General features: G+C 47.0%; 1 protein-coding gene across 2 annotated transcripts in view; it reads left to right on the top strand.

Annotated features, from left to right (window-relative positions):
- Prmt8 (protein arginine methyltransferase 8) overlaps positions 1-7,306 on the top strand; it is an 83,208-nt gene that overhangs the window by 15,749 nt on the left and 60,153 nt on the right. The window lies entirely within an intron of this gene.

Here is a 7,306-nt window from a genome sequence, read left to right as displayed (position 1 = left end):
GAGCAAAACTACACCCTAGAAGAAGCAAGAAAGTAATCTTTCAACAAATCCACACAAACCTAATTCTAGCTCTTACAACAAAAACAGGAAGTAACAATTACTTTTTCTTAATATCTTAAAATGAAAATTAATATTACCAACATATCCTAATCGATTTAAATCCAAAAGTATGAGGAATTAGAAATTTGTTGATTGTCATCCAATTGTCTCTCTAATTTGGTAATTGAAGAAATAGGTTCAATATTGTCCAATCCACATACACTTTCAGCTTGTTTGTTTGTGACAGTATCTTGCTGTGTACAACATAAGGGTCTCGAAATCTTGCTTCATCTATCTCAGCCTCTCTATTAGTAATATTGTTTATTTCATGTTTTTACACTTTACTATGGTTTTCAGAACAGCTTACATATTTCAAAAGTATTTATATACCCAAAAGAAATGGAGACAAATTGGGAAGGGGCTTGTAAGAGAACAACAAAGAGTGAGACTGAATTTGACATTTGTAGCTCTTGTATCAAGTTTGAAGAAGAGGAGTTTATAAGTTACTCTTTCTCTGAAATGAATGCTTTTCCAAATTATCACAGCTAATGAACCAGATTCTTACCTGCACCTAATGTCTATGCCACCATCCAAGCAGAACCATTGTTCATTGAAACAGTTGGTGAATGACTTTATGGATAGACCATCTTAATACACACACCATTTCTTAAATGAATGTAACCTGTCTGTTCTCTGTGGGCTGAGAATAAAGTCACTCACTCACCTCACTCACTCAAAAAAAAAGTAAGTGTCTTTTGTATGCAAGTACGCACGTGTGTACACATTCACCCCACGAGTGAGTACATGCATATGTACATGGGTGTGTGTGTATATACATGCATGTGTGTGTGTGTTTCATAGGTATGTGTGCTAGTGTTCGTGAATATGCAGAGGCCAGAGCAAGACAGGTCATGGGGTGTCTTCCGCTGTCCTTTTCTGCCTTATTGCCTTGAAGTAAGCTCCCTCACTGCACTGGAGGCTTATTGGCTAAGGCAGCAGGCAACGAAGCTCTCAGGATCCCTTCCTAGACTCTCCCAATATTAGAGTTACAGACATGCTCAGTCATGCTTCACTTTTTACATGGTGCTAGGGAGCTAGGGATTTGAACTCAGGTCCTGGTGCCTGCATAGGAAGTACTTTTACCCATCTTGTCATCACCTGAGCCCCATTTAGGCATCTTAAGACATCACAGGTCTGTCTTCCATGTTCCAGGAGAACTGTCAAGACACAAGAGTCAGCTAGAGCCAGGGCTTTCTTTGTTTGTGGTAGCTGGGACCCCCTTGTCCTGTGGCCACAACAAGAAACTGTAGAGAAAACCAAAGAGGCCCTGGAAAAAATCTAGCTGGAGCGAGGGGCTAAGAGTTCGGACCTACTGCTATGTTTTCTCTGCTTGGCCTATCATCCCTGGCCACTTTGAGATAGGAATGACATCCCTGTCAAGGGATCTGCATTGTCCTGAGGCTCTGCACAGGGAAGCGGATGTGATGCCCTGCATTGGTCACTGTCCTTGTCATTCTGACTTATACAGCTTGAGGGAGGAAACATTTGTTCTGTCGTGTAGCTTCAGAGGGTGCCACCTACGACAGTGAGAGAGGTTTGGTGGAAGAGCTCTGTGCTCATGGGAGCTTGTGAGCAAGATACTCACATCACGGCTGAATTAGGAAGCAGAGAGAACCAGCCCAGACATAAGGGTCAAATATAACTTTCAAGGTGTACCACCAGCAACCTACTTCCACTAAATAGGGCCTATATCCTAAAGGTCCCATAATCCCTCAAAACAGCGCAACCAGTTGGGGATCAAGTGTTCAAACACGTGAGCCTGTAGGGGCATTTCATACAGACACCATCAGACTTGGTTTCTACTTTGGTCCAGGCTTCTTTGATGCACACCTGCTCTTGGTTCAGTATTGCTTTTGGACTCTTTTATCTGTACACTTAAAAATAGATCCTCGTTACTCTCCCATGTAAAGAAACCCAAACTGCGTGGGCGGCTAGCACTGCAGAGCACTGTGATCTGTGCCGCAGGTCACTCTGGTGGCTTGTCTCGTAAGCTCTGTTGAGCCTGCACCCTGCTACCCTGTAGGCCGCATGATCTGGTGAGGCCACTGGGGACCAGTCCTGAGCCCCAAGGAGGAACTGCCTCCATTCCCCAGTTCATTCACTCCGGTGATATGGTGCCTGATCCTATAATCAAAGCAGAGAACCAACTAAAAGGCAGAAGCCCTACTCTGGTGGTCTGGATTCTGTTGCTGGAGGCCATGAGACAGGGAGTGTGGTGGCTTCTCTGTGAGGTGCAGGTACGGTGGTTCCTATCCATCCTGCTTTATGGAGCAACCCTTTAATAACCAGGGACAGTGGCATCAGAACATTTGGAAAGTGTGCTGTCATGGAAGACCACTGTCTGCCAGCTCATTAAGCTTTAGTGGAAATTAAATAATTTTAGGATGAGGTTCACAGGATTCAAAAACCGGAGTCAGATTCCCACTCAACGACTGCTTACTCTCTGGTGGGCCTTTGCCGAGACTCTGTTTGTCCTCCAGAGTGCTGTGAGGCCAGGGGTCATGGTGTCTGAAGTTTTCAGCTGTCCTGACATCAGAGTTCTGATGCTAGCCCAGTACCTGGTAGAACATGTGTCCTCTGGAGGGTCCTGCCTGGTTAAGTCTCTTCACATTTTGGCAAGCGAAGAAACTAGATTCTTTAGACCTGCTTAACATCTTCCTCAGGAGCAAGGGGCAGGTCCCATGGTTTCTAGAGGTCCTTCTTGGAGTTCCCATGCATTAATCCATTCTTAAGTACAGTTTTCAGCGACTCCAACTAGACCCCACCAGGGCAGCCACCTCTTCATGGCGCAGTCTATCAGATTGCCTGAATGTACAGACATCTTTGGAGATCCACCTCTTCATGGCGCAGTCTATCAGATGGCCTGAATGTACTTCATTGTACAGACATCTTTGGAGATCCAGCTCTGAGCTTCTTGCATGTCATTTCTCCACTACTGGCCCCTTTCGAGCATTCTGACAAAGGGAGCCAGAACCTGAACAACAAGAGCATCAAATGTCAGCAGCTTTGGGAATATATTTAATAATGGCAGTGAATTCAGTCCGGTGCCTGGCTCAGGCAGACCTGTGCTCTACTGGTACACCTTTCAAAAGGCTTTTATGCCATCCAGCTTTAGGTAATGAATACGACACGGTGGTAGGTCCTCTAAGGAGCCTAAAGTGACTTAGCAGATCTTGGGATCTTTCTCCAGTCTCAGTCCAGAAAGACAAGGAGGATCTGGACAGAGGCGGGGGGGGGGGCAGGGGGGGAGGGCAGGGCAGATGTGACTGCTCCTTGATGACAAATTGCTCTGTCTGAGTCAGAGAGTTGGCTTTGGGGCCATGTGTCAGGTGCTGTGTTCATCTTCCAGGCCCTTCTGAACTCACCCTACCTTACTGATCTCTGCTTGTCCCTTTTTGAGGACCAAAGAGGTTAGCACCTGGTTGGCTTAGTGTTGGAGTTGGCTATGGCCCCAGGACCTTCTTGGTTCATCTTGTAAGAGCTGCCAGGAATGCCAGGGAACAGCCTGGTGCTGGCTGCTGCTGCTGCTTCTGCAGAGTGGGGGGTGGGGGAGGGGAGGGTGGGAGTAGCTGGCCTAGCCAGTGAAGACTTTCTGACTGCATAGTTTTCACTGAAGGACCTGAAGCAGGCTGGTAATCTTAAGTCTGCTCCTCCTGTCCAGCCCCCATCTGTCACCAGGACGTTCTGTGAAACTTCCTGTGGAGAGCTGGCTCCTGGTTGTCTAGGTCTGACATGGGGTAGGGGTGGCATCAGGGAGGGAAGAGAAATCAGTCAACTACATATCCCTTTGTCCCTTCTCTGCATGGTCCCTGCAGACCACTTTTATGAAGTGAAGTTGTCTCTTTCCCCAAGGAACATGGGCTCTGAGTTCCAGCGACTTCTCTCCTCTCACCTGAGACCTAGGGGTCACAGTGGAGCTCCTACAGCTCTGGCTTCCACTAAGCCATGTTCACAAACAGGAGTAGTGAGCTTCATTCACTTAGCACACTCTGAGCTAGGAGTAGGCACCTTTCAGAGCACCTGGTAGGGAACATCCAGTTTAAATCTTAAATAATCTCATGAGTGGATATACATCTTCACCCGTTTACAGATGAGGATGAAGCTGTGACCCAGATAGGTTCAGGCAATTTTCCAAGATCTAGCAGCCACATAGCTGGTTTCAAGACAATCAGTCACATTCTAGAACCTACATAGCCCCTGGTTGCTCTGGTATCCCCATGTATCAGTCACAACAACATTTACTGGAGCTCTTTAGAAAAAAGCTTCCCCAGAGCAGATGTATTGCATTCAAAAGCTCTAGAGGTGGAGTCAGTAATCTACTCTGTAGGTAGTTCTCACAGCCACTTGATTCCCACCTTACAATAGTGAACTGTAATCTATCAGCACCCATCACTGGCCTTCATGGAAACCCACTGATTCCATTATCCACTGCTCAGGACCTACACCATTCTCTAGCCTACATAAGGGACCAGGTTTCTCATAGGCCACTGGCTGGCCTTGGCAGTTTCTTCAAGCTTGTGTTTAACCTGGGATGTTCCTCTGTCTGGCTTCTTAGAACTGTGTACATATGTCTCTTAGATTTCTCTTTTATTGCTTTTCTCCCTAATTATGAATGCAGTGGTGCTAGATAATGGGAGCACATCTGCCCATACATGCATGTTTCATTTGGCTTCATGGAGGCTACCATTTAAAAATCAACAGGTGTGTAGTCAGAAGATAAAAGCATGGGTCATTGGCCACTGCATAGAGGAAGGGCCCATTTGCCCATCACTCTGCTTACCCAAGGTGGGTGATGTCACCTCCCCTTCTCACCATACTCATATAGCCCTTGAAAATGTTTGCTTGATCTTTAGCCTTAATCATTGCTAACCTAGTCCCCCTGTTTTAATAGATAGGGATCTAAGACCAGAGAGAAGGAAGGCAGATTCAAGAATACATGTGGCATTAGGGGCCAAGCTGGGACTAGAAATGAGACCCTGGCCCAATATCATCTTTGAGGCCAAGGATCTCTGTGCCACTGAGTCCCCTAGAGCAGCCCAAGTAGAAGCTTTCAAGGTCTTTGTCTGAGCCTACGTAAAGAATGGTTTGCTCAAGGTCATGGAAATGGGCTGTGAGGTCTGTGGCTCATACGCAGGGTCAAATTTTGTGTCTAATTAGGAGAGCAGGGAGGTACTTAATGAGGAACTCTGAATGCTACCTCATGGGATCTGAAGGGGGCCTCGGCTGGGGAGTGCTCCAGGGAGGAGGGGCTGTCATCATTGGCCGCTTATGCCTATGACCTTTGAACAGCACTGGCTCTCTCATGTCTCAGTCAAAATATGGGAGGTGGTTTCTCAAGGACAGAGCTTAAGTTCTCCTATCTTCTAACTCTACGGCCTTGAGTTAGCTAGCTATTTTCTCTGGCTCTCATTTTCCCTCTTCTTCCTTGAAAAGGTTTGTGTGAGGGTCAGATGAAGGAACATTAACAAAGCCGTTAGCACCAAGGCTGCTCAGTGAAGGATGGCTGCCATTCTGGTTGTGATGGTGACGGTTGCTCAGGGTTGCTAAGTGCTTGCCTCTTATAGGAAACTCGGAAAGCAGATCCAGGTTGCAAGCTAAAATTAAGCTCAAAGAAAGCAAAGAGCAGAAACTCAGCCCTGGCGCTCTGGGATGACGCCCAAGGAATGAGGGAGAAAGGGTGTGGTAGGTTCTGAAGAAGAGGGGCGGGAAGTGAAGTCGATTAGCCTCAGTCATCTCCTCAGGGCTGTGTGTCCACCCATCCACGTGTGTACTCAACAAGTGGAATTTTCGGATGCTAGCCCCGTGTCATTTCTGATGATGAGAGGATGTGATCAAAACTAAGACATGACCCTATGCCCAGTGTGTGTGTGTGTGTGTGTGTGTGTGTGTGTGTGTGTATGTGTGTGTGTGTGTGTATGTGTGTGTGTGTATGAGATTGTGTATGTGTGAGACAGAGTGTATATATGAGTGTGCATGAGAGTATGTATGTATGATTATACGTAAGAGTGCATGTGTGTGTGACTGTGTGACTGTGTGTAACAGTCCATGTGTGTAGCTATGCGTGTGTGTGAGAGTGTGAGTGTATGTGACTGTGTGTAAGAGTGCATGTGTATGTAAGAGTATGTATGTATGTATGAGAGAGTATGAATGTATGAGGATGTAAGAGTGTATGTGTGACAGAGTGTGTGAGTGTGTTTGTGTGTGTGTGTATAGTGCACATGCATGTGTGTGAGATAGGCTCGTTCTATTGTCCAGGCTAACTTGGAACTTACTCTGCAACCCAGGCTGACTTCAAACTCAGAGCAACCCTCCTGCCTCAGTCTTCCAAGTGCTGGGATTACAGACGTATGCTACCATGTCCTTGCCATTTTGAGGCACATGAGAGCCCCAACTTTCTTTTACACAGAACAGAAACCTTCCTCAGATTGACTGTCTCTAGGATTCTCAGTTCCTCTCTGCACCATCTCTCTTGGCAATCGGCTAAGGGATCCCCCCTCATCCATTCACGTACCCAACAAGGATTTATCAAACACCCACTCTGTATGAGGCGCAGTGCTCAGCACCAGTGCGCCTGAACCAGAACAGTAGCTGGTGCTCAGCCCCTGAAAGAGGAGGAGTCTGTAGTGCCTGTGGAGCAGCGGGCAGGGCAGGGTAACAAAGGCCACACAGCCCCAGGCGGGTGCAGAAGATGTAGCACCTAAGGCTTTGCAGAGGATCCAGGAGTGTGGGCATGCACCTGAGGCCTCAGCACCCCAAGGGTTGTCACAGGCACTTCTGACCTTCCTAGGTCTTCTTGGCACCGGTTTTACTCCACTTCCTATAGGACTGTCCCCACATCCGGGATCTGAGCTATTCCTTGGGAAAACAGTCTTTGAAACTGGTCCTTCTTCTCCCTGCTCCTTTCAGAAAAGAGACCTGTTAAGTGAGTTCACCCTAAAGTGTTTACTCCTTAACTGGAGAGTTTGAAAGTGACTGAAACAGTGCTGTGACCTCAGGCTTCTCGCCTGAGGCCTGCTTATTCGAGTGTCTTTAAATCACCATAATAATGGGACTGCTCTATTTTTCCTTGTTATTCCATCAGACTTTGTCTCTATACCTTTCTCTTTTGGTGCAATACACATAGCAACATCATTTACCATCTTAACTTTGCGTGGGGCACCACAGCACCAAGCTCCCTCAAATTGCTGTGCAGCCCCGTCCTCACTGA

This window comes from Mastomys coucha, unplaced genomic scaffold (genome assembly GCF_008632895.1).
Source record: "Mastomys coucha isolate ucsf_1 unplaced genomic scaffold, UCSF_Mcou_1 pScaffold20, whole genome shotgun sequence".
Classification (NCBI taxonomy): Eukaryota; Metazoa; Chordata; class Mammalia; order Rodentia; family Muridae; genus Mastomys; species Mastomys coucha.
The sequence above is the reverse complement of the archived record's forward strand: the minus strand, read 5'-3'. Positions and strand labels throughout refer to the sequence as shown.